At 40.0% G+C, this 25,912-nt stretch overlaps 1 long non-coding RNA gene across 1 annotated transcript in view; it reads right to left on the bottom strand.

The window, feature by feature from the left end:
* Positions 1 to 20,836, bottom strand: part of LOC121289254 — a 44,399-nt gene extending 23,563 nt beyond the window's left edge. The window contains exons 1-2 of the long non-coding RNA XR_005945521.1: positions 20,645 to 20,836; positions 5,428 to 5,517 (exon numbers count right to left, since the gene is read on the bottom strand). This is a non-coding gene — a long non-coding RNA (uncharacterized LOC121289254). The remainder of the gene's footprint in view (positions 1 to 5,427; positions 5,518 to 20,644) is intronic.
* Positions 20,837 to 25,912: the final 5,076 nt, after the last annotated feature.

Here is a 25,912-nt window from a genome sequence, read left to right on the forward strand (position 1 = left end):
CAAATTGTCACTATTACAGCCAGTTATTAAAAAAAGGGCTTAAGTTATCCTTTGAATACTGTACTGAATACTACACTAGTCCCATTGTCTGCAGTGTGAAAGATCCATATCTCGTGAACACCACAGGGGTGAATGAGTTCAGAAATGCTCTTTCAGGAATGAAAGGAGAATGTGAATGCAGTGTCATCGAGTTCAATACAGTAACTGCTTATTCTCTCAACATTGATTGGCCAGGCTTTTATTAAATAAAAGTCCCAAGTGACTTACATGACGTGACCAATTAAATGATGAATCCCATTGGTATTTCCTCTGGTACACATTCCCACATCAGCTGACTGTGAAGTTACTAACAATCACAGTGAATAAACTTGTTCTTCTAAGTTTTATTAAATGGCCCAGAGATCCTATGCTCTCTCTAGAGTCTTCCCAAGCCTGCTGAAAGTCAGCAGTCATTTATATGGGTATATTGCCTGTGAAACTAAAAGAGATTTATCATATACACTTAAATAAGGGGGAGAAAGTTTGTCCTTGGGCCTCTTTGTTGCTAAAACTTTGGAAAAGTCAGCTTGTTTCTACTGTAATAAATGTGGAAATGGTTCAGCAAACTGTCTGTGTATTTAGGGTTTAAAAACTTAGCTCTGTATTGCTTTCAATCTTCCTGTGCTAGTGGGAGAGAATATCACTTTGCACAATCTCATCATGTCCCAAAGCACTTTTCAAGGAAGTACTTTGTTGGCTGCCGTGCAGTCACTGTTTTTACACAGGGAAACGTGGCAGCTGATCCCACAGACAGCATTGTGATCAATGCCCGGACAATGTATCTTAAAGAATGTTGGTTGAGAGATAAATATTAGCCACGACACAAGGAGAGAACCCCTCTGCTGTTTGTCGACGAGGATCATGGGATTTTTTTAATGCCCATCCAAGATGGCCGAGACCTTGTCATTCGGATGAGGCATTAAGCCAACAATTCTGACCATGTGACACTGTCAATTCAGATGTAAAGCAGTCCCTTAGAGGTGGTCCCACACAGATGATGAGACATCCCCACATTGATGCTGTTTATTTGACATTGTGTGGCATAAATGATTGAATTGTATGGCACTGAGTGTGTGCACCACAAGGCTTGCCTTTAACCAGTTAAAAGTTTAACCCAAAAATCATTTCTTGATGGAGAGTTACTGCATCATCTTTGGATTAGTTTATTTCTTGCTCAAAAAGTTTGGTTTCCTGTAACTACAGTAATTGGAGTTTATGTCCGACATATTCGACATCCTCCATCATTTTTGTGGTATAAGGACATATACGTTTATCCGCCTCAGGCTCCTTTTTCTTACTTAAAGTATCAGCAGCTGTAAAGTTTGTTGGAGGAGGGATTAGAGGACGAGATCTAGGTCTTTCACAAGACTTTTTCATAAACTATAATTTACAGATGTGTCAGATGACATGCATTATAGAACCCTTTGCATGAGAGGAAGAGTTCCAAAACAAAAGGTACCCCTCCCAGGAATGGCTCAGAAATGACTGTGCCAGCTGATTATTGATTGCAACAACAAAAGGCATTACATGAAATATTTTATGGGTAAACATCAGTGACAATGAACCTCTTGGATTCATGCTCATGTCAGGTGCTAATTGGTTTTAAAACTAATTCTTACAACTATTGCCAGAAGATAAACAAATCTGGTCACTCACTCCAACAGGACCAATAGAAATTGAAAATAAAACCAAAAAAATGAAGGAATTGATCAAGTAGTTTGAGGACTGCCTGGCTGAATGATTATTATTGAGAATAAATGTAACTGAATAGCAATACAAAATGGAGATTTGGAGCCAAGAAGTGCAATCAAGCTGGGAATTATTCCAAGTTGTGTACAATAAGGTTACAGATATACCGGTGGAGGCTCACTGCATACTTGTTTGCACAAAGCATTTAAGTGTTCTACACTACTGCCAAAGTACTTAAAGTATATAATCTATTGAACTGTTACTCATGATGAATTATAGTTGATCATGGTAGTAAAGTGAACATCCTAAATTACACCAGAATAATCTTTGAACAAAAAATACAGTAGAAATTTCATTCTGAATGCAACCATATAAGCCTGAACTCTGAAGTGCTTTTTTTAAAGAATGAGAATCTGGAAAGGTCAGGTAACTTCCTCTCTTCATGTTAGGCCTAGGTGCAGTCCCTACTTTGAGCGGTTATTGTCTTAACACAGCTTCAAGTTGATCAGATTCTTACGTTTTGCAAATGGTGTAATTTTATTTGAGATTCATCAGTACATCCGCAGATGCCTATGCACATTGCAGGCTGGACCTTGCTGTTCAAAATTGCTGAAAGATTTGGTTTTGTTGAGCAACTTGGCAGTGAAGAAATTAGGCCATTCACCTCCAGTCCTTGGGCGCTGACTTGAGCTGTCAACCTTTCAAATTGTCAACCAGAAATGTGATGAGTGTTGGTGATACTTTGCTCCTTTCTGGTTGGGGGCATTCCAAACGGGGGAAAAACTGACAGGTTTCCTAATTACCCATTATCACACTCACGCAAATATATACACCTCCTACTGGCTGACTCATGTGAATAGAGTTGGCGTTGAAGCTGGGTTCCACTTACCTGTACTCCCAGCTGGAAGGTCACGTTAGTGAAGATTAGAAATGAATGAATTGACAAAAAATTATTATGCTAAGCAGAAAGCTAAAATAGAACAAAACCACTGTTCCATAAAAGTTGACAGCACAAAAGGAGACCATTCAACCCATCATGCCTGGGCCACTTCTTCACTTCAAGCAATCCAACATTGGCCCCATTGCCCACTCTGCCTACTACATCTGTCTGCTCCTGCCTCAACTAGTCCCTGTGGCAAAGCATCCCATGTCCTAACAACACTCTGCATAAGTACATTTCTCCTGACTTCTTGTCTCACTCTTTGTGGTCATCTTAAATTGACAGTTGTTCCTCACTAGCTACTCAAATTGGCTTTAGTCTATTCATCCAGTGAAAAGAAACTATATAGGTTTTAAATCTCCCCTTAGCCTCCTCCACTCCAGTAGAAATAACCCAATATCTCCAGTCTTTCTACTGTGAGTTCCCAAATTGACATCATCCTGGGGAACCTACACAGTTTTGTCATTCTCTTTCTTTAGCCAGGGGTCCAAAACTGCACACTAAATTTTAAATGTTTCCAAACCAATGTTTCGTACAAACTCATCACGTTGCTTTACTCTTGCTTCTGTTTATGAAAGCCAAAATTCTACTGCCTGTTACATGACTTTGTAAGTACCCAGTCTTTGAAAGAATTATGTATTTGCACCCTCACATTTTTTTTAATGTGCCCCCAACTCTTCAGCATTCGTTTGAAAGCAATCTGTAATAATTAGAGTGAAGTTCTTGCTTACAAACTGTATGTATTGTTGAAAACTGTAGATAAAATGTGTTATCTTAGTGCACCTGTTCACATTTTAATTTTCCCTAAGTACAGATGATGTACTCATCTTAGGCTAGATTTTCATTTTAATCTACTCTGAATAAACCCAATCTCTTTTAATTTACATCTAGGAGTAAACGACTAAATGGTCATTATCTAAGGCTAAATGCCAAATCTAAATCAATGATGTTTCTAGCATTTAAAATGTCTAGCATTTAATGAAATGACTAAATCGAACCTTCTCCAGGGTGGGTCCAAGCAAAGCTTATTTTTATCCCAATTTAATCAAATGGACCAGATTTGGATTAGTTCTCACTTGATCTACTTGGGCCCAGATTTGCACTCATCCTTAATATTGAGGATCAGGAAGAACATTTGTCAATGAATTAACATTCTAGAGACCTCTTCTTTTATTTAAACATCTGACAGAGATAATTGTCACATTTAAAGCTACACCTGTTAAACAGCTGAGCATTTGTTTGTATTATTCCCAGCTATACAAGCAACAAATTTTATTTTTAGCTAATCACATTTAAGTACCCCCAGAGCAACTGTAAAGTCAATTTGACCAGCCACAAACAATTGACGAATGCCCCTCACTGAAATGAACATGGAGCAATCTAAAGTTATCTGCTCGCACACAACCAGAGCTGCTTTTCGAAAGCAACAATTGGGCCACATTTTGATGAATTAAGGGCACATTATCTTAGTTTGCATTCCGTGAACCACGGAGAAGATTGGGTTCAGGGAAGGTTGAAAAGCCACTTGTCTGAAAAACCATGAATCGGTGAAGAGAGGCCTCTCCTGATTAAACAAAGGTAGCTAGGGCTCAGGTTGAGATAGGATGATTGATTTGAACAGTGTGTTCCTGCTGAATCTGTCTTATGAGGAAAGTTGTTTGAACATGCTTCGGAACCTGGACCAAAGGGGGCTTGGAATTGTAAAGTGGATGTCTACACATCCTCTTTCTTTCATGTTTTAAAACATCCTCTTTTGTTTGCTAAGGATTGGAAACTCCCAGCACGGAACAGTGGTCAAAGGCTGAGAATTACTGTTAAATCAGTAGGACAAAAAAACAAGCTTGGGGGAAGGCAACGAATGGAATCTCCTTGTGAATGAGGAGAGACAGGATGTAAAGCAGCTGGAGGGTGTGAAGCTTGTAAAAAAAAACGCACCCCGAACACTTCTTGCATCTTAAAAATCGGACACATAGGGTTCTGCTGGCTGTGGCCTAAGTAATTCTCGGCTCCCAGAGAGCAGGTGAAGCTACAGCAGCTGGTTCAGATGCTTCAACCGCAGAAAAAGCTATCATCCTCTATACCTAGAATCTTCAAGTTTCTCTCTGCCGGACCACTTTAACAGGCTGATCTGTTTTAATGTAGGAATTTAATGTAGGAAGGATGGACATAAGAGCGTGTCTGAAAACACATTGAGAGGAACCTTTTTTGAGTGAGCCGGCTGAATACGTAAAGGCCAGCATCCTCTCGTCTTTCAGGCTGCACTCTTTAGGGCCCAATCTAAGTTTGGAGTCCAATCTAAAGTGGCTATGAAATAAATCATTTAATAACACTGCGTAAATTGTGCTTCAGAAGAGAGCGTGAGATCAAAAAGTTTAAACCAGACAAACGTTCTAATGAAAGGTTTGTTTTTACGTGATTGTAAATAGAGAAAAAAAAAATCACATGGGGCAGATGTCTAGGCAGGTGGATTTTTTGCTCTCTCTCTCCGGAATGCCAGACACCTCCTCTGCTTTTTTGGAGGCGCCCGTGACTCTCATCACCTGTTTTATGGCAGACAGTTTGAAGTTACAGTAAATAGCAATTACAGCAGATGCAAAGTAAATAAGAGGGTAACAAAATTCTACCTTCCAGTTGCGTGAGGCTTTAGCTTTGGGTCAGAAAAATGGCTGAGCTTGATGAATTCTTACGTTTCCAGCACAACATACTAATCTGTGTCTGTGCCTCCAGGGTAAGTATGCTGGATAATATGCCCCACTTACCTTGATGTGGAACTAACAATGATGCCCTCAGTCACATTGCTCTTATGCTCGACTTAACTGCTGACCCAAAATCAGAGAGACTTGGGTGGCCTGGAGGACAGACAAGTGGAATTGCGTGTCAGAACATATTTCTGTAATTTCATCATTTTGAAACTGAAGATGAAAATAGTGTCCTATAAATATTGCAAACGGGCATTTGTACTCTGTAGCTTTTTGAAGTTAAGTGTAAAATCTCACGATAGCGCTGCTAACTGGTATAATGCACAACTGAAATGTATGATATTCCAAGCACCGAGTGTGGCAGTTAACTTTGTAAATGAAGAGTCAAGTCTTTCTAACAAAGCAAACTCATTCTTGCCTAAGTGTTCAATCTGAGCAAAATGATTTTAGTGATCTTAATTTTAGTTCTCAGCAGCCATTGTTGTTCAAAAAATAAGTGTCCTGCTTTCCTCCTTCCTATGGGATTTTGCTGGCAACAGTGTGCTCGTATTCATGGAAAAATTCAGTCTATTTGCTTTTGTCTCACTATTAGCTCTCAGGCATGTCTTGACGAGAGCTCAGTGTTGCTTGAGATGGTGGAGGAGGGGACAGGCAGTCATTTGTCAGGCTCTCTCAACCCTGAAATTTCTGTCAACTCAGCAGCATTTGAGGGGCGAGCAAAGGGGAATTGGTGATGTCACCCCTGAATCATAATTTCCAGAAACTTTCTCAATCTGTTTAGATAGTAGGAGTAATAATGAGATTACTGATCCAGAAATGTTATCTTCTGTGTAATTTAATTAAGACAGCCAGCACTGAAAACATCTGGAAACCTCTCAGAAAACTTGTAGGAGTCAATCAATCAGTCTTCTACAAGAAAGTAACAAGAATGAACTAATAAAAGTAGGAATAAATCCTGCGAACCAACTTGATTCTGACTGCAGCTTGCTGAAATGTAAATCCTCCAACCTGCTGGGCCTCACCTTGATCCTGGATCTCAATCTCTACTTAAAGTTTTTACCTCAAATTTCTTTGCCTGCATCCCTCCTTGTCTACTCCACATGCCAACATCTGCAAAGGCAAGACCCCTGGAGCTTTCTGCCACAGTAAAGCCACCTCCTTTAGGCTGTTTCAGTCTGGAGATGCAGTGAGCAGTCAATCAATTTGACAGATGAGGAAAGTGAAAGGTTATTTTAATATCCTGCTGCCAGAAATGGAGACCCTTACATTCACAATGCAGTAAGTGGGAAAATGATTTACCCTAAATAATTAGTAACTGGGAGTGGCATCAGATGTTTGGAATAACCCAAGTTTCCCCTATCAAATGAAACATTCATGTTTTCCACACTGTGCTCAATTGCTCCCTTCTGATGAATGCTAGAGATGCAACCTCAACCTACGGTCTTCAGAGCAGTGTAGAAAATAGAAGTGTGCTGCTATTTTCAAATGCAACTTTAAACCTGAAAAGTGAGAGCCTGGTGCGAGTTTATTTGAATGCGTAGTTATAAATCAATGAATAGCAGGTTAATGATAAATGCCTTTAAAATCATTCCTGGTTATTCAGCTACTGTACTCTGACCTCGATAATACAACCCTCTACAGTTAACATGAGGTTCATCAGCTTCTTTCAGGAACTTCTAGGTTGCTGATGTAACTTTTATGATTCCATGAATGAAATGTTCTAAAATACACCGGTCCCAAAAAGATTGCTCATGGCACTCTTTGATTTGGTGCTAGAAGTCACCATAAAGTAAGCAAGAAGCGATCCAATCAGGAAATAAGGACTTCAAGAAGTCCAAATTATTGTTTTGGCAACAGAATGGTGGCAACTGACAAATATCTTGTGTTGTCATCTCTCAGTGTTCTTTACAATGCCCAGTGATCTGCAGAAAACTATTTTTACAGATATAATGTGATCTGTTGTGCTCTGCAAAGGAAATTTGGTATCACCAGTTTGCAGAAACCACAAGAGATCAAATTCCAATGGGAGGGCCTACTTCAGTTGTAACTCAAAATTCTGGAAACTAAATCCCGTTTAGTGTGTTAAATGAATACTTTGCTGATACAATAACATTTGTAAATGTATGTCGATAATACACAGACGGAATTCCTTGAATTCAATGGTTTTCCAATGAAACTCCCTCACTGCTTTGCCAAAATGTCTTTGTTCTGGTGGTTGTCTTTCTCATAATCCTCATGACATTTTTCCCAGGCACCATGATTCTACTGTACAGCTACTTATTATGATGGAAACATGCCTGTGGTTAGCAGAGGTTTTGTTGGTTGCATTATTATCTTATGTTATTCTATTAAAGGTCACATTTGATGACCGGATAACAGTTTTTCTTAACTGCTCAAACGAAACAAAAAAAAAAATGCCCTGCTCAGCCTCTAGCCTTACCTAACAAATCAGTGGAGGAGTTTATCGATTGTGGGGGAGGGGGAGAAAAGAAAGAAAATATTGAGTGTTCAAAGCCATGTGAACATTAGAAATCTGATCATGTGTAACCAGAGAGTGGCTGTCATAGCTGTTCCTCTGAGTGCTTGGGGTCATTTGTATTGTGTTATCTACAGGCTATGCTTATGGCCCGATGGTGTAACTGGGCAATTAGATAGAGCATCATTAGCTGTACATTGCCTGTTTCACTCTATGATGCACTGACTCCAATCAGATGGCACCAGTTCAATTATATTCTGTTCCCCACTGATTATTGCACAGGATTATGTGAAATTACAGCAGAAACCAGCCATTCAATCCAACTGATTTATACTGCACACAAACCACCTTATTTCATCTATCACTATCCACATATCCTCCTATTTTTTTTTTCCCCTCATGTACTTTTCTGGCTTCCCCTTAGTTCAGTTAGCATAGTGCATTAATATTGAAAGCAATATGCCATTTTAAGCCAACTGTATGTCAAGCAGAATTAAATCCTTGTAAATCTACATGGTACTCATGAGCAGAACTAGTGCCACCTCATTATAGTGATAGATAAATCTTGACAGTCCGTGGGCTGCCTAGCATTCTCAGTAATTGTAACAATATTTTAACCAGTTTAAACCACATTATTAGGCTAGTTTATTTAAGCAGGGTCAAGTCATTCTTTACCATGTCAAATCTTTTTAAGTCTTTAATAAAAGTGAAATCTTTACTTAACTGCCTAAAATTGTACATAGTACTTTTAACTATGGATTCTACATTATGCAGTTTAATATCGTGTGGAAGAATTGGTTTATCCGTTCACTTCCATAAAACGTACTGGGAAAAGTTTTACACCCTGGCCTGAGTTTGCCTTAGTCACCACAAGAAGATGAATAGTTATTGTATTGGGCCGGGAACTACACTCCACTTATTTTTCTTCAGTTTCTGCCCAAAGGCAGGTCCTTACAACAGCACTGTGACCTCCGCCATGGGTAGAGCAAGGAGGCAGGTCCCAAATCCATGCCAGCCGGAACAGGGGTCAAACCCTGTGCTGTTGGCACCAATCTGATCCCCAATGGCCTGTCCAGCCAACTGGCACAACCATCCCCACAGGTGCTGTGATAACATGCACTTCAATATGCATGTTGTAGTGCAGACCTATGGCTAGTGATGGTAGCGGCTTCAATTTTCTTCCCATCACGTGGTTAACCAGGAATCTCTCCCGCTCTTGCCACCTGATATTGGTGTATGTTGGAAGGATTTGCAGATTATGCAGAACCCGTTTGGCCACATTATGAACACATGTTCCTTGCCCATCAAGCCCTGGAGTGGGATTTGAAACTGGTTCAGAGGCAGGGACATTACCCATTGTGTCACAAGACCTGCCTATTACTTCACCACTAATTATTGTGTTATTTTTGTAGATAAAATTAAAATAGCTTTTTATGAAACTGACAATTATATGATAATGCTAATGTGCACATGATTACACTGTCACGTGTCACAGTAGCAAAAAGGAAGGATGGAAGCATGCAAGAGGATTTGTCTTCCTTATGGATGTGATTTGCACCAACCATCATCAATAGCAGCCATATATAGCCACCATCAAGAATAACCAGCAAATATTACCATTGGCAACCTTCAACAAATTTGACTTTCATTTACATGGCAATTTTGAACTATCTTGGGATGTTTTTCAATGTTAGGCTTAAGAAAAATGTCAGTGATATCGGCATAGCTCACCTTATATGCCAATTCAAAGAGTTAAGTGCTCAGTAACACTTTAATTAACACCATGAATAACATCAGTATGGAGTAGAGAATGACGTGGCTTAAATAACATTATAATAACACACTCTGCTGCTTGGAACCTACGATGTCCCAGTTCTGGATTTTGCTGAATTCCAGAAACTGAGCGGTACGTTGGGTGGGGGACTCAGAAGGATGAAAAAATTGCCTCTGTTTCATGTGCAGAATTTTATGCAGCTATATTTACAGCTATTTGGTGAAATGTAAGAAAAAAACACAAACTGAAATCTAACATGTGAATGCAGTAGTAAGATTTCTTCAAGCTTCCCCCATTTTAATATAAGAGAGCCTGCTTTTCAGGGTCATATTTGTATTTGTCCCAGGCTGGAATGTCTTGGCCTATTCAGCACTGTTCTTTTCAGTAAGGAACAATTGACATTTAGCTATTGTTTCGCCTAGCTAACTACAGGTTCAACAGTTAAGGAAAAAGCCTGAAGTTCAAGTTCATCAATCTTCAAGTCTAATCAATTTTCTAGACAGTATGCTCCAAGTCCATCCCTTCTATTTAGCCACATCCAAAGATATTCCTTTCCACAGATTTTGTACTTGTTTACCAGGTGGGTTTACACTATGGCTGGAATTTTACGGCGCTGTTACAGTGGAGATGGGGCAATAAAATATGGCGAGCCATTTTAAACTCTATTGACTTCGGCGAGAGCGTAAAATCCTGCTGTTGTGAAATTCCGCCCTAAATAATCCCTTTGAAATGTCATTAGACATACTAGCTATCATGGAGGGAAAATTGGACGCACTCCTTAGACATTCAAATCCATTCAAATAAGGCGTGATTAACTGCTGTGATCATGGGGAGTCAGCGCTCCAATTAGTCAGTCAGACCAAACTAAAAACATTGCAATAAACTTTTCTTTTTAAGTATACAAGGTAGGCACTAATCAGTGAGGTCATCTTTGGATCTGCAAGTAGAAAATGAGACCCACCCTAAATAAGGTTACAGAGCTGCACGATACTTTGCCCTATTATGTGCTCCTTTGTCAGGATTCGCCATGTAATCTTTACTGAAGGCAGAAGTAACTCGCACAAATCCAAATTCACATCGATAGCACAGGAAAACCTTGAAGGATTTAAAACTAAAACTTTTAAAACTAAGTTCAAAATTTTAAAAAATTCCAGAAGTGACCAAAGGTGTGTGATAATGATCAGAGGTAGAAGTTGGTTCTCTTGTGCTTCAATATATCTCGACAAAATTTTAGTTCTTGCATCCACAGAGTGCTCATTTGTGACCTCATTCTTACTCCATTGTTGTCCCGTCATGAAGATGAGTGTTTTGTCATGAGTTAGATGCATAGATTAATCCTCAAAATGCTCCTGATAGTTCCTTTTGATTATGTTCCTTCCAAGGTAGATGGAGGCTTGAGTGGAACATAAACAGCAGCATCAGCAGATGGACCAGATGGCCTAGTTATGCGCTGTCAAATACATGTCTACGTAATACTCTTTCTACCATCTTTTCACCTAGATTTATATATATGTTTCATTCAGTTTCAATTCTCTTCTCAAGTCAGATAAGTTTATTCCCACTTGATCTTTAAGTGAGAACCTTGAACATGATTCATTAAGCTAGTGTTATATAATACTAGTTAATTCATTCCACCAGCCCCCTGATCCATCACCCCAACTCACACCTATGATTTTTTTGCAGATCACATGATGAGTCCATGCTCGGAAGGAAGAATGTTGTGTCCCGCTGGTTTACCTAATCTTACTTAAGCTTCCATTCTAAATACATTATTGATTTATCCTGAGCTTTTAATACTGGCTAAAGTGGTCACTGGACCTATCACAAGTAATCAAGGACCAAACAATGGACTAGGTATGACAATAGTGAAAGAATAGAGTGGGGTGGGACTCTATGAAATATATTTCAAGGGTTAATGCATTGTACTCGGCTGGAACTTTCCTCATCATTTCTAGACTAAATTTAGCCAAAGTTAGTTGTGATCCATGTCTAATTGATGATATGCAGCAAAAAAATCATTTTAGCAAGATAAATGTCATTGAGGTTTGGTCCATCCTGGGATTAATTAGATAGATTTACTTCATTGGGGTGTGAACATGAAGTACACAGAGTGCTATATGTACATATTGGCTGAACACAAAGTTTAAAATAAAGGGTTGCACTATAGCCCAAAAAAGTTTCTCACATTTTCAGTTAGCCAAAGGTCAAGCATTGGAACAATTTTTATCCAAATTCAAGGCATTCTGCATCATGAGAACACTGGCTGAGAAAGAAAGAAGTTATTATACTATGACCTAACATATATTTTTATTAACCTCTCGAGAACTACAGGGGGAATTTAAAAAAATAATAAAACAATGTTTAGGTTCATTGTAGAATGCCATGCTTAAAGTTTTCCTATTTGGTTTCATACATTCTTCTGGTTCAATCTTGCAATATTCTGCATTGAAAGTGTAGAGTCAAGTTTTGCAGATGTTGTAAGATAGAAGGAAATATGTGGCTGTCCTGAAACCTGTGAAGGACGTTCTGTACTTTTTAGAGTTATGGGTCTACAAGTGCTTTCAAATAACTGCAAACAGTATGTGGAGAGGGGGGTGGGGGGGGAGAGCGGTGGGGTGGTGTGTGGAGAAAGCAAAGTGCTGGAAAATCAAAATTCCTCACTGTTACTATTCTCACTGAACTGTGTAAAATTTATCCTTTCAGCTGCAAGCTGTTATACAGAGAAAGCATGGGTTGTTTCATGCATTATTGACAGCCTTATTTTATTTTTCATCTCAGCAACTGCTCCAAACCAATGAAAGGTAGCTTTGTGTGGTTATAGCTGGTTTTAGTTTAAGCTCCTAGGCTGAAGAATCCTTTTTTTTTAAAAAAAAAGAAACTAATGGAGTCAAAGTCATTAACCTGCTGTGTCGTCGTGTTCTCTCAACACCTTACGTTGCACAGTACCTTTAATATGACCAAAAACCCGAGTAAAAGACTGGTCGGTTGCCTCTGGCTTGAGTAATAATTTGCATAATTGAAAACAACAGTCAGTAAAATTATGAGACACTTGAAAGAATGGAATGCAATTCCGATCCAATAAGGGTTGTACAAAGAAAATGTCACAATTCCAAAGATGAATCTAACAAATTTGCTGGATTAATTTATCTTAAATCCTGGCAATGGCCTTGCACCTGGCATTGTAGTTAAATCAAAGTGACCCTGCCTTTTCCCGTACAATAAATGGAACAAGCCTTGGTGGACAGAAATCAATACTAATGCAGTGGTATGACTATCAGGTGTTTCTGCCCCCTCACACAGTGCTGGTAAATCCCCCATAATCCGTTTCTTTATTTTTAAAACAAATTGATAGTTGGAAGATTGGTGATGTTGGCAACTATTGCACAGTGTAAGGGAAAGCAAGAGAGTAGGGCTTGTAATTGACAGCATTAAGGAGCCATACTGACCAAGTTCATTAACATTTAATGAGAAATACTAGGAAGAGGATGTGCCTTTATCTCTTAACTGGTTTGTAAAGGATTGATTCTGTGATGGTTCCTATAACCAATCGATCTGCACTCCTCCATTGCAGTGGGAGATGGCAGTGCATTTCTCTAATACCCTGGGTTTATGGCTATCAGTGAGGGTGAGAAAACAATTGGCTGAAACATTGCAGACATTTCATTTTAGACAAAACAATTGGGTATATTAAACACAATCTACAAAGGAAAATTTGAAAGCACTTTATATTTGAAAAATAACTATTGAATTGGAGTCCAGTGATGAGAAGGCTTTTTATAAGATGATAACTGTTTTGTCATGAAAGTTTAGGATGTTTGGCAGATTGCAGGAAGATCTCAGAGGACTCAGAGCCAAAGATATGACCCAGCTCATTGCCCAGTTGACATTCAATACTTTATTTCTACAGTGATGTCTTGGCTAAAAGAGATGGGAATCCAATATATCAGTGAAGCAATTTTCTTTTGACTGCTTCCATCGCATTATTTCCTTAGCAGATTGTGCTCAATATCAAAATCTGCACATTTAAATTAATTTTAAGATGCCTTCCTATAGACCAAACTTAGCGAGGGCTTTAGTTGTCTTTTTGGACTGAAGACTGATGAAAGTCAGGGTGTGGTAATTCTATACCGTTGCTTAAATTTCTGCTGCAATATTCAATGTGTGAATGGATTGGCTTGTTATCAGAGAACTGTGATCCAGACTGGATTCCAGTGCTTCATGTTGAACAGAAAGACACTGCACGTCTTTAAAAAGGAACCCTGTACTATGTAGTGGATGGTACAATTAAAACTAACACTACAACAGTTTTAAATTGTTTTCTTAATCATAAAAGATGCTTAGGTGGTACAGTTTTATTTAATTTTCCTACTTCCAGCCAGCCATTTCCTGTTGTTTTTGATAAAATTGGTGCAGAAAGAAGCCAGTTTGACTGTCATGTTTAATGATGTTTTACCCTCTGCAATTCTTTTTAAACAAATATGGATGTCAAATAAAGGGTAGCGTATGAGGTTCAACATGAATAAGCCTATCTCTGGGACTTTTTTTTCTCTTAACAGGTTGCTTCTTTTTGCAACAAGATCTCCTGTAAATTATAAGATTATGTGACAATTCACTACAGTTATTCTACCTTTTTGCCAGACGATGTAATGAAATACCATGGTATTTCAGGCCGTTCTCTTCACCCAGTTGAACAGTATGTAAGAGAGTGAGAAAGTGAGAAAAGATGAGAGTTCGGTGTTAAACAGAGTGAGGTGAAAACCTTCCTTGCAGATCCTGGGTGTGGAGCTGCACATTGAGGTGAGCTGGTTAAAGTAATGGAAAGGACATGTCCTTAGTTCCACCTTCTCATACATTTTCTGACTCTGCTCTTTCACATCGGAGATCACCTCAGCTTTAACCCATTGAAGGCCAATTCCTCTGGAAATTAAACTGAAGTCCATTCAAACTTCCAGCATTCATGTCCTTTTTTTTTAAGGGTGTGAATTTCAAGAAACATATCACCCCTTGAGAAAAAGTGTGAACAGCTGGGTCAAAATCCCGGAACTCCCTTCCTAACAGCACTGTCTTCCAACAATACATGGACTGCAGTGGTTCAAGAAGGGGGCTTACCACCCTCTCGAGGGCAATTAGGATGGGCAATAAATGCTGGTCTAGCCAATGATGCCCGAATCCCATGAATGAATAATAAAAGAAAAGCTAAAGGACTTGTTATTATTGCCCCACAAGTGGCTTAGTGGAGGTATGCATTGCCTGTTGAAACACTGAATGAAACGGGCCAGGAAAGTTGTGGGCATGTTCCTTGATCTCAGTGGAGTAGTTGTGATATAAACAATTGGCCTTTTGGTGGGGAGGAAAAGCAACATTGACACCCCCTACTCACAATTACTATCCTGCAGCAAGCCTGGAATTGTGAGCTTGGTGTACAAATGGGACAGGTTGACAGCAAAGCTCCCTTGATCAAATAGTGCACCAAAGCTCAATTGCCATGCTAGCTTGTGAGGGATGATCACTTGGGAAATAAGCTTGGCGTTTTTTTCTGAATGTATTAAGCATGATTTGACATGTTTAGAAGACAAAGGCAGCAAAAATTAAAAACAGATTGAATTCATATCTTATACATCAATACAAACTTATTGATGTCTGACTAACTTGTTCTCCAATTAGCCTGGGTGCACTCGTCAGCTCTTTAGAAAACCCACAATTCCACTGCCTTCCTTTTCCTGCTTTGAAACAAAATACTTCTGACTCTGCCTGTGCTTGCATAGTCAGTTCTGGAACTTAAAAGCCAAAAAAAAAACGGATTGCTTCTGGCCAAAAAAGCTTCAGGGTGCTTAAAAAAAAAGTTGATTCTTAATGTACAACCTCATAAAATATAAATTATGATCCACAAATAGGAAACTGAATACCCTGGTGGAAAGGCTATGTGACCAGGAGTGGAACTAATGTACAGCAAATGAAATGGGTTGAGCTACACAGGGATGCCCCTCAGTCACAACCAAGTTATTCATTACCTTGCATTTCCACCACATAAAACAGCAAAAGGGAAAACTTCAAATTGAAGGAAAACATTCAGATTCTGCTACAGGGCATGCTCTTGTATTTTTCAAATGAATTCTCAAAAGTTAGTTTGAGTTTTTAAATGGTCAGGAATAAGCGTATTTTGATTTACTTTGGGAATTCTTATACTTTTTAAAAACCTTAACCCATTGAACTGAGTTGTTAATGATCATGTATTCTTAAAATGGGACAATTGGATAAAACACGTACTGTTCAATGGTAGGTTATTCAGTAACTCTCACTGTCTGACAAATGGAAAACTGACTGTGCTCCTGGTGCAGCATAATCTGTCCACATACGCTGACCAGAAGAGAGATTCTATCCCACTGATTTAGTTAAGCATTTTAATTTGTAACTGCCCATTTTTGTGTGTTTTCTGAATCAGCAGCAGTGCAATAATACCCAGCTTTGTTGAAAAGGGATGGGATTAATACACTAGGTGGAAGAATTCTCTAACATTAGGTTTAGGTGGAGTGACAGATTTGCTGAAAAGCTTTCTAGACAGGTTCACATGTCTGCTGCAATCCAACCAGACAGTCAGACTCACAGCATGTCTGAACTTTTGATTTTAAATGCATCTCTTCACAGAATTCAATTGCTAGCTGCTCAATTATTGATTGTCACGAGGGGTTGGCTTCGTCTTCCAGACAGAGGTTGGCAAAATGGATTACAAGGAACACATTTCTTAGGAAGAAATGAGTCAGAAGATTTGCTGATAATCAAATCTGTGGAAAAGTGTATTGACTGGAAACGTGCACATAAGTGGCCTGAATCAAATTACAATTGTGAATGGTTGGAAATGGGTGGATGGATAGGGTTGGGTGTTGGATGAAAATGGGAAGCAATTCAATAAATGACCAAATAGTACCGAGTTAACCAATCAACTTTTTATGTTGAACATATTCCATGCAATGTAATCTGATTCAATTTTCCTCTTCAAATTCCGCAGGTCTATTTTTGTACAATTGGCCCGTTACAGAGAGTTGAGATTGAAGAAGTTTATTTAATTGGAAACTGCTCCATAATGTAATGTAGTGTGGAAGTTCATACATTATTGTGCTCTTAACGTTAGTTCTCACAAATGCAGACCTTAAGATAGTACATCATCTAGAAATTTATGGCCAGATATTAGCCCGTTTGGAACTGTAAAAAAATGATGAAAATGCTTTTCCTCCACATTTTCCACAAGAAGGATTTTTCCTGACACAGCAACATGCAATGGACGTCTCCCATTTGAATCTTTCCAATGTTAGCTAATGAGTGATGATGACTCCCTCTTCCAACGCCATATTTGATTTAACTGATTGATTAATTTGATTTGCCATGGTAACAGCCTTCTTGCTATTCTTAGCTAAGTGTCACCTCCCCTACCCATGGTGGGGGGTGGGGGGGGCCGCGGGGGGAGGTGGAGTGTGGTGACTGGGTACCTTTAACCCTTTGAGAACCGTGACTTGTGTTTCAAAGGAGAGAATTATTTTGCAAAACTATTTTATGTATTTTAAAGTGTTTGAGTTTTCGTGAAACAAAATGAAGTAATGAGGACAGCAAATGCATCGTTCTTATAGGCTGAAAGAAAATATAAGCCGGTTAAAATTCCATTTGTGGTACAGCTCAACTCCTGGGGTTTTGAAAAAGGTTTAAGCTAATTGTAAAATGATATTTGATACATCGATTGATAGCAGGTCAATGCGACATTTTGCAGTGCAGATTTAACTATGGCGGCATCATGCAGTCTGTCTGGCTTAACGTTGTTTGCGTAGGGGTTTATACAGCTGTAAACCTCTAACATGGCCCGTGTACCAACATTCAGTGGCTGAAACTCGTGCCTTGCATCATCACAATCCTGCTCAGTTTGTGCAAAGGCAGCAAGTAAGTGGCTGCACCTGGAGCAGGGAGGAGCATGTAAGGGCAAAGGCTGACCCTGGCTAGGGCACTGACTACACAGACTTTGCACTGTATGAAAGGTCCAGACAACCCCTGCGGATTCATCATGCGACACTCGCCTTTCTTCTTTTCCAGACGTGGTAATCCAAAGAATATACTTCAGATCACCAGCAGCGTAATTATCCACCAGCTTCTCATTTCCCCCCCACCCCCACTCCCCCTCCCCCTCTCGCCCCACCACCCACCCCCCCACCCTTGCGCTCAGCATTGGAAGAATTCCGAGCATTAATAGGCAGTGGCTTTTTTTTAAAAAAAAGATTAGATTTCACAGGAACCTCTTGTTATGACTACCTCCTAATTCCATCAAACCGATCTAAATCCGCATTATTAGGAGCTGGAGTCTGGAGAGATTGCAGATGCTCTTTGGTGCTTTGATAGCAGAACTAATACAGTGGGAAAAGCACAGCTCCTCTTCAGGCATGGCGATGATTTGTTTCAGCTGTCACATACTTTTATCATTTAAAGCTGACTCTTGCTGCAAGAGTCATTTAGGGGATATATATGAGCACATCTTTTGTTTAATTTCCATCTTGTGAGAAGTAAATGTGCCATGTTTCCAATGTCTTCAGACACACCTGGCTGCTCGGAGGTTATGTAAATGACAGCTCCTTCGGGTGACAGTTCCCTTGTTACGTTCCATAATAGATGAAGCGTCTTTGCCCCAGCCCCACCCCCACCCCCGGCACCACCCCACCCCCACCACCCCCCCATCCACCCCACCCCCATCACTTTAAACCAAACACAGTCTATTGCCAGCAAATTTGTCTGTCTGACTTGCATTCAAATCCAGGTAGAGGAGGAAGGTGTAATAAAGGAACGGTCCGGGTAATAGACACTTGTATTGTAAGGTTTACAAAAGGCCATAAGTCGTGGCAGTGCCCTGTCCTTTGAAGACCAAATTGTCTGTGTGCACTTAAGCACAGCTGTAGCACGATTCAGTTGATCACCATAGAAGAAGTTAAATTCATTCCTTGGTGCGAGTCATTTGCTTTCAAAGACCCAATCAGACTAGCCAGTGAAGTAGGTATTTTGTCTGGAGATGGTGGAATGGAATGCTTGCTGAGTTAGCAAGGTAGCAGCAATTCTAAAGGCCCATTATTGATAGTGTCAACTCAGACGCCTTTTTAAAAAATGCAAATAGTCGAGATATATCATCCTATGTGTGGTGGGGAACAGTTTGCATGGTTTTGCTTGGAAAGCACTAGGATCGCACGCTTCACTCAATATTACTATTTGTATTTGGCGCTTATTAAGTATTTCTCCACGCGCGTACATATATCCACCCTTTCAGCCCCTGCCCCCATCCAAAAAAAAATCAAAGGGGTGACAAAGTTTTGAAGTGGGAAAGCTACATGTCCATAGTAAATAGCTCATTACGATGGAGGATTTTATTTTATTGCTGCAATACTGAAACAAGTGAATGGGAATGTCTGGAACAGATCAGTTAATTCAATCAGTTTGTTGCCCAGCACCAGCCTCAGTGCTTTCATATAAATGAGTTGTCAGAAATGAAACAGCCCTGAAATAAAGCACGTCAGGATTGCAAAAATATTTAAATTTTTGTACAGTTTTTCCACAGTGACTATTGCAAATGGGACAAAGGCTGGCTTGATCCTGTTAGCCTTACAATGGTCCCACTGATTGCCACACGAGCCCTTCCTCTGCATATGGTCAATTAGTATTGAAAATACTCAGCTGATTCCTTTTGCTGGAAATTTTAAGCAGGGCCTTATGAGCAGGAAGAATGATGTTATTGAAAGGAAGAGTCTCATCTAAATAATAAAAGGGCCCATGGCCATCTGGTCTGGTCAAACTCTGTACAAAGTTTATGGGGGTCGTTATAACGGGAGGGCTTGCCAGTGCTGTTGTGAATCTGGATGTCCCAAAAATTACATTAATTTGTGTCTAAAGAAAAATCTCAACAAAGGAAGCGCTCGCTCTCGTCTGCTGTTGCAGCTAGCTATCTGCAGCATATGGAAGCCCACAGTTGCCGATCTCTCGGTGCAGTAGAACAGACTCGTCATGCATTGCGTGCAGGCTCCTTGATTGTAGAAAAAAGCTGGCTGCAGGCCAGACAGGCGAGAGCTCTGTTGATCATTATGTCTAGCCTTCAGGTGTCTTAGCTCACAGTGGGTGGTGGTGGTGAAGGGGAGTGTGGTTGGGGGGGGTGGACAGAGGAGGAGGAGGAGGAGCTGTGGATGACATGATGGCAGACAAAGGAAAGGGGGAAAAAAAAGCTTGGCTCAGAGAGAATAAAGTGAACATATTCCCATGTTAAATGAATTTATGTATTTGATTTCAGCTGAGCAGTCTCCCAAGAATGGGAGGCGGATTTAAGCTTGTCTGTGTAAAGAAGTCCAGATTGCTTCAGGATTTATTAAGCACCGTTCAGTGCTGTATACAAAAATATGTAGGAAAGATTAATTAATGTAAACAACAAACAAAAAAAAAAATCCCTCCTGCTTGCCCTTTGTTTGAATTTCAAAGCTCTTCAGCTGTGCCTCTGAAACTCTGGTCTTTTCAGCAACTCATTGTACAAGCTAAACTCCGAGTTGGCCGGACAGGGCTGTACCCCTTCGTCATAGGGTCAGTCGAGTTTGTTCTACTTAGTGCTTGCAGTGAAACTGATTGGACACGGCGAATGTGTTATCACAAGCAGCATACTTCATCTCATCCTGCTCCCTGAATAATGCAAAGGGCTGCCTCTGCTTAAAGGAGTCTGTTGCTGTAGTCAGCAGGCAGACAGACAGTCCCCTCAGGCTGCCGACTTTCTCTCCCGCACCCACGCCACCAAACCCGCCCCCCGCAAACCCCCCCCCCCCCCACAACACTGCCCCCATCCACCCAACGCCCCCTCCCAAAAAAGTGATCTAAGGTTACTCTGTGGTATGTGAGCTGGTTTCCTCAAACTTCAAATGTTCTTCCCATTTATTTGTCACTTAACAGAAATCACACAAACGCCAAATCTTTTGGAGCTGTGCAGTGAAGCGATCTCAGAAGGCAAGTGTATTAAAATAAATACTTACAGTTCAGATGCCAGAATAGACTCTTATGAATTTTCTTCAAGCTGTACAGTGCCTTGTTTAGTTTTACTACAAGCTGAGAAGGGAAGGGAGCAGGAAGTTCCATTAATTATACAAAGAAACATGCTTCAGTTTAAAGTCACTTTAGTCAGGCACTTGTGTGCAGACATCCCAGTGCTCTAGTATTGCTTCTATCTGCTGCACTGAATTGAACTATATAATACCCATGTGAAAGACAGGGGGAAATGTAGTCACGTGGAACACATAGGTGCACACCATTGGCTCAGCTGATAATCTTTAAGCGAGACATTTTTTTCTTCCATTGGCCACATCGGAAGATTGAAGGCATGCAGATCCTCCCAGTCCTAGCCTCTTTTTTTCTCGCAGAAGAATGACTGTGTGGGAGTTAGACTGACAGGGGAATTAGCTGGGAAAGGATCTGAAGCCATCATTAGGCAGAGGTCAGAGGAGGAGGAATGAGCAGCTTAACTGGTTTAACAGTGGCTATCTTTTCATATCCATTGTTGTTGATTTGTAAATGGCTAACCTGTGCTGAAGACAGAACAAGGGGAATTGATCAGCTCAATCCCAAACTCTCATAACTTTCAAATGGCAGGAAACTCAGCTGCAATCCGAGATTAATTCTAATGAGATCCTATAACATATAATCACTGCATTATATAATATTACTCTGCGAGCCAGGATTCTTAAGTTTAAATTGTTTTAAGATAAATGTTTCATGGGTTGAATTTGATTGCAATTTTATAGGGAAGAACATATTTGGAAGGAAGCTGAAATTAAAATATGTTCTTACAAATTCACATTTTCACCCTGGAGGACCCGGGCTGCATTCCCATTCCAGATCACTGAGGTGGGGCCGATGCCACCATTTAATTGGCTCAAACAATGTCAGTGCAAGTGCCAGAAATGGGGAGCTCCTGATTTAGAGGAGTAAAAATTGGCCCTCTGCAGCAGCATACTGCACCATGTTTGGGGAAGGGCAGAGCCTGCAGTTCAAGGAGGTTGGAAACTCCTGTCCTAGGATGGGCTTTCACAGCAGGAGGTCCAAGACACCGATCAGAGACCAGAGCCCCGGTTGTGTGTTTGGCTTTGTTCTGCTATGCTCATGGCCAATTGTAGTAATTCTCAATGCCCTCAAGGCTCAGATTAGCTAACCCTAACCCAAACAAGCATTCACGCCTTGCAAAGAATAAAAGGCTTGTATTTCTATAATGCCTTTGATGACCTCTGGATGGCCTAATGCACATTACAGCTAATGACGTACTTTTGAAGTGTAGCCACTGTTTTGGTGTAGGGAACACAGCAGTCAATTTTGTACACAGCAAGATCTCACAAACAGCAATGAGATAAATAGCCAGAAAGTCGATTTTGGCCATGTCGGTTGAAAGATAAATGTTGGACAGACACGGAGGAGAAACTCACTGGTCCTCGGAATGGTGTCATGAGGCTTTGTTTACATCCAGTTGAGAAGACAGACAGGGCCTTGGTTTAACATCTTTTCCAATAGATACTCCCTTTGAATGGCCATGTTACTACACTGGGAGGCTCAGCCTAGATTTTGTGCTCAATTTGTTGGAGTGGAACAGTGAGCCCACAACATTAGAGGCAAGGATGTTACCCAGGGCTTACACCTATGGCCATCATTGTACACACTGTTGTTTTAGTGACCGTGCCAATTGGAAAGATCCTTTTCACATGGTATTTTAAATGACAGTGGGCAACAGCCCTTCCCCATGCAAATATTACAGTGACTGTATCAATCTGGTGTGGATCCTGACAGTTATTTGCTTCATGATAAAGTTTTTGCCTGTTTGGGGTAGTGGCAAAAATAAACTTGAACCATCTCCTCAATGGTTGGATGTGGCCGCAGTTATTGTTCTTACTTGTAATATTAAAGTTTATCAAATGTTCCTATGTGTCATTTGTGCTGCATCTCTGGTGATGATGTAATAAGCCACAGGATGAGGTTATGTGCCATTACGTAATTATTCCATCATTATCGTTAGAGTTAATGGCACTCTTGCATATCTTCACGCCAGCTCCATCTGCAATTTTGCACCTGTGGTGCTTGCAGAACTGAATGGAAACTTCTCCTTCAATGATTTTGTATGTTTTTTTGGAATCCCAGAATTGCACTCAATCAATTAGGTACAAGGTACATATGTTAAAGCCCAGTGTGACCAGTCTACCTTGTGGTGTGAGGCAGTCAAATTTTGTGCTTAGCAAGATTGGAATAGGAGAACATGTTTCCACTTTGAGCACTGATTGATATGAAGCAACTTCACCACATTTACTTTGGTTCGATGTAGAATAACTAAGCTTCCCCTTCTTTGCTTTAATTGCAATCTTCAATCCCTACTGTGCCAGTGTAATATTTTCTGTTCCCCACACCAGTCTGAGTGTGAATGCCCATTAATGTTAAATCAGAGGCCATTTTGTGCTTTATGTTTGTTAGGAGCTGGGCTGAAATCAGAGAAGATTAAACTTGAAGGGGAAAATCTTAGACTATTTAGAGGGAAGAGCTGAGAATAAATATCGTGAAGGTTTATAGCAATGTAATGTTTAAAGCTCAAGAAAAATAAGCTACAGAAAGGTAGAAGAGGTATATGAAAAGGATGATCCAGGAAATTATTTAAAAACAAAGAGCAGTAGTGAAGAACTTTAAAAGTCATATTCAAATGTACAAAGTGCAAGAAATAAACTTGGGTTATGAGAAGGGCTAACTAGAATGAGAGGACACAATATAGCAGCAATTTCATATCAATCAGGTGAGTTTTGGAAATAAACGTTCCTTGTAAAGGATTTCAGTATGGATAGAGAAGAAAAGAGAGAAGAGTCCTTACTAATTAATTAAGGACACCATTACAACCTTAAAATAAAACTTCTTACTGATGATAATGTTCAGATGGCACTTATTTGGGTTGAGATAACAAGTAATAAAGGGACCTGTTGCTGAAGTGGGAGGTTGTTTATCAGATGAGCACATACAGAATGAGCAGCGGATTCTGGATACACCAGGTTGGAAATCTTAGTTTATCTAAGACATGCTCAGCTACCACTTACCATCTTCATCAGCAATTTGGTGAGCCTCATAACAGGAGTTGACTTCATGTATGGTTTTTCACCCTGACCTTGGGATAAGTTGTCCCACTTTGAGATCTCTATTTTGCATTGTTTCAGAGTCACTTTAAAGCAGTCTTTATATCTCTTTTGCTGATCACCATGAAATTGGGAATACACTGTAAACCAACATAAGAAAGAGATTTTGCAAACAATTTACAGACATTTCCAATATTGCAAGAGTTGTTATTATAAAGGACTTCTAAGTTAGATTGGGATAAAATAAATGTTTGTGATTTAATAGAGAAGAAAATTCACACATAAGAACGTGGGAGCAGGAGTAGGAATTGGCCCCTCAAGTCCACTCCACCATTCAATAAGATCACGGCTAATTTGATTGTGGCCTTAACTCCACTTTCCCTCAAAATTCCGAACTCCTTGTAGATCAAGAATCTGTCTAGCTTAGCCTTAAATATATTCAATGACCTACATTAGGGAAATAAAAAAATTTAATCGGGCAACAGAATCTAAAAGAAGACAAGTGATCAACATAAAAAGGGAAACAACAAGGGCAATTGTAAGTACATAAAAAGTAAAAGAATAATTGAATGAAGGTGTTGTCTACTGAGAAACATCAAGAGCTTATTAAATATTTTGAGTTGGTTTTTCGGCAAAATGCTCCTGTGCAGAGACTGTGAGGAGAATAGGGAAGGGCCACTACTAGAAAGAAAGGTTCAAAGTTAAAGCATATCAAAAAGTTAATAGGACTAAAAAATAGAAAGGTGAGGTAGACATCATAGAATGCTGCAGAAAATTGGAAAGATGGAATTCTGTGCACTTGAAAAAGTATGGTGTGAGAATGGATGTTATTTTTAAAAATATTTTTGGGCAATATTATGTTATCCTGTGAAGAAAGCTGTGAGTGTGTAAATGATTTAATTAAGCTGAGGAAGGTTACTAGAAGACAGGGTTGTCTGGGAGTTTTAAGACATGAAAGGATAGAGGCATTAGGTTTGAGGTACAAGTGAATAGATTGGATCTAATATTTGCATTTTTAGAGAAGTTCAGAGTTCGTTTGAATATCAAAGGGAAGTCAGAGGTTCCAAGAAACATGTTTGCATCTTGCAGGAGTTCCATAGGTAACCAGAAGAGGGGATATTACATTTTGTTGACCCCAAAGCAGAGACAAAATAGAAACATGAAAGCTTTCATATTTGGAAGATTTTAAAGTTTAAAAAGAGGTGTGAGAATAATGGAACCTGAGGCGAAAGGGGGAGAAGGTATTTTACAGTTACTGTGGAAAGCCTAAGGGGGTTGGTAGCTGCTGAGCTGTTAGCTGTAGCTGTGGGCTATTAGCTGTGTGAGGAAGATCTCCTGAAAATAGCTCTAGGTTAGGAAGAGATGCAGCTTGAATCAGCCAAGCCAGAAAAGCCTTGGGCTGCAAAAGGCAGTCCTGTTCTAAAGTCTTGGATTTCCACAGCACAGCAGTAGAGAGTTTAACAGGTCATGTGGTGTGCCTTTATTAAGGCTACAGCCGTCTGCCTTATTTAACATTACTGCATCTGCATAGTTAAAATCTATAAGGCAGTGTTGTTGTCTGGAAAGTGTTTACTTATGGCTCTGACCAAGTAGAGAATCTTTTTGGGGGAATGTTTTTTACGACTAATTTTAACTGTGCGACTGTAATCTTGTGTGCTTAAATTTTATTTTCTTTTATACTTGTTAATAAAACTTTTACTTTTAGTTTTTAAAATCCCAGAAGTGATACTCGATTTCTTGCTGCTGAGATCAGTATGTTTTCAAAATACAAAAACAAAAGGGTATGGTCCATAAGCCAAGTTTCCCTCTGGGATTTGGTTTTGCGCAGCGATTAACATGGGCTGTGGTCATAACAATGGGCTTATCTAGTTTGTGTGGATCTGATTAATTTACTTTAAGATTTGGATTGCGTTGAAAAGCAGGGTGGGGGGTGGGGGGAGGGGGGGGAGGGTGGGGGAGGGGGAGGGCGAATCTTTTGTTCTTGCTGGTGGCGAATTTAGAGGCGGGAATGGCATATAATTAGGCTGGGTGGTGGTGTCCCAGAACCCTGGCATTGCCTTCCTGCCTCTGCCAGAATTAAGTTCCGGGTGGGAAGACCCATGGTCGACCTTCCTGCCCCACGGTCTGCAGGGGCCCTTAAGTGGCAAATTA

The sequence above is a fragment of the Carcharodon carcharias genome, chromosome 16, assembly GCF_017639515.1.
Source record: "Carcharodon carcharias isolate sCarCar2 chromosome 16, sCarCar2.pri, whole genome shotgun sequence".
Classification (NCBI taxonomy): Eukaryota; Metazoa; Chordata; class Chondrichthyes; order Lamniformes; family Lamnidae; genus Carcharodon; species Carcharodon carcharias.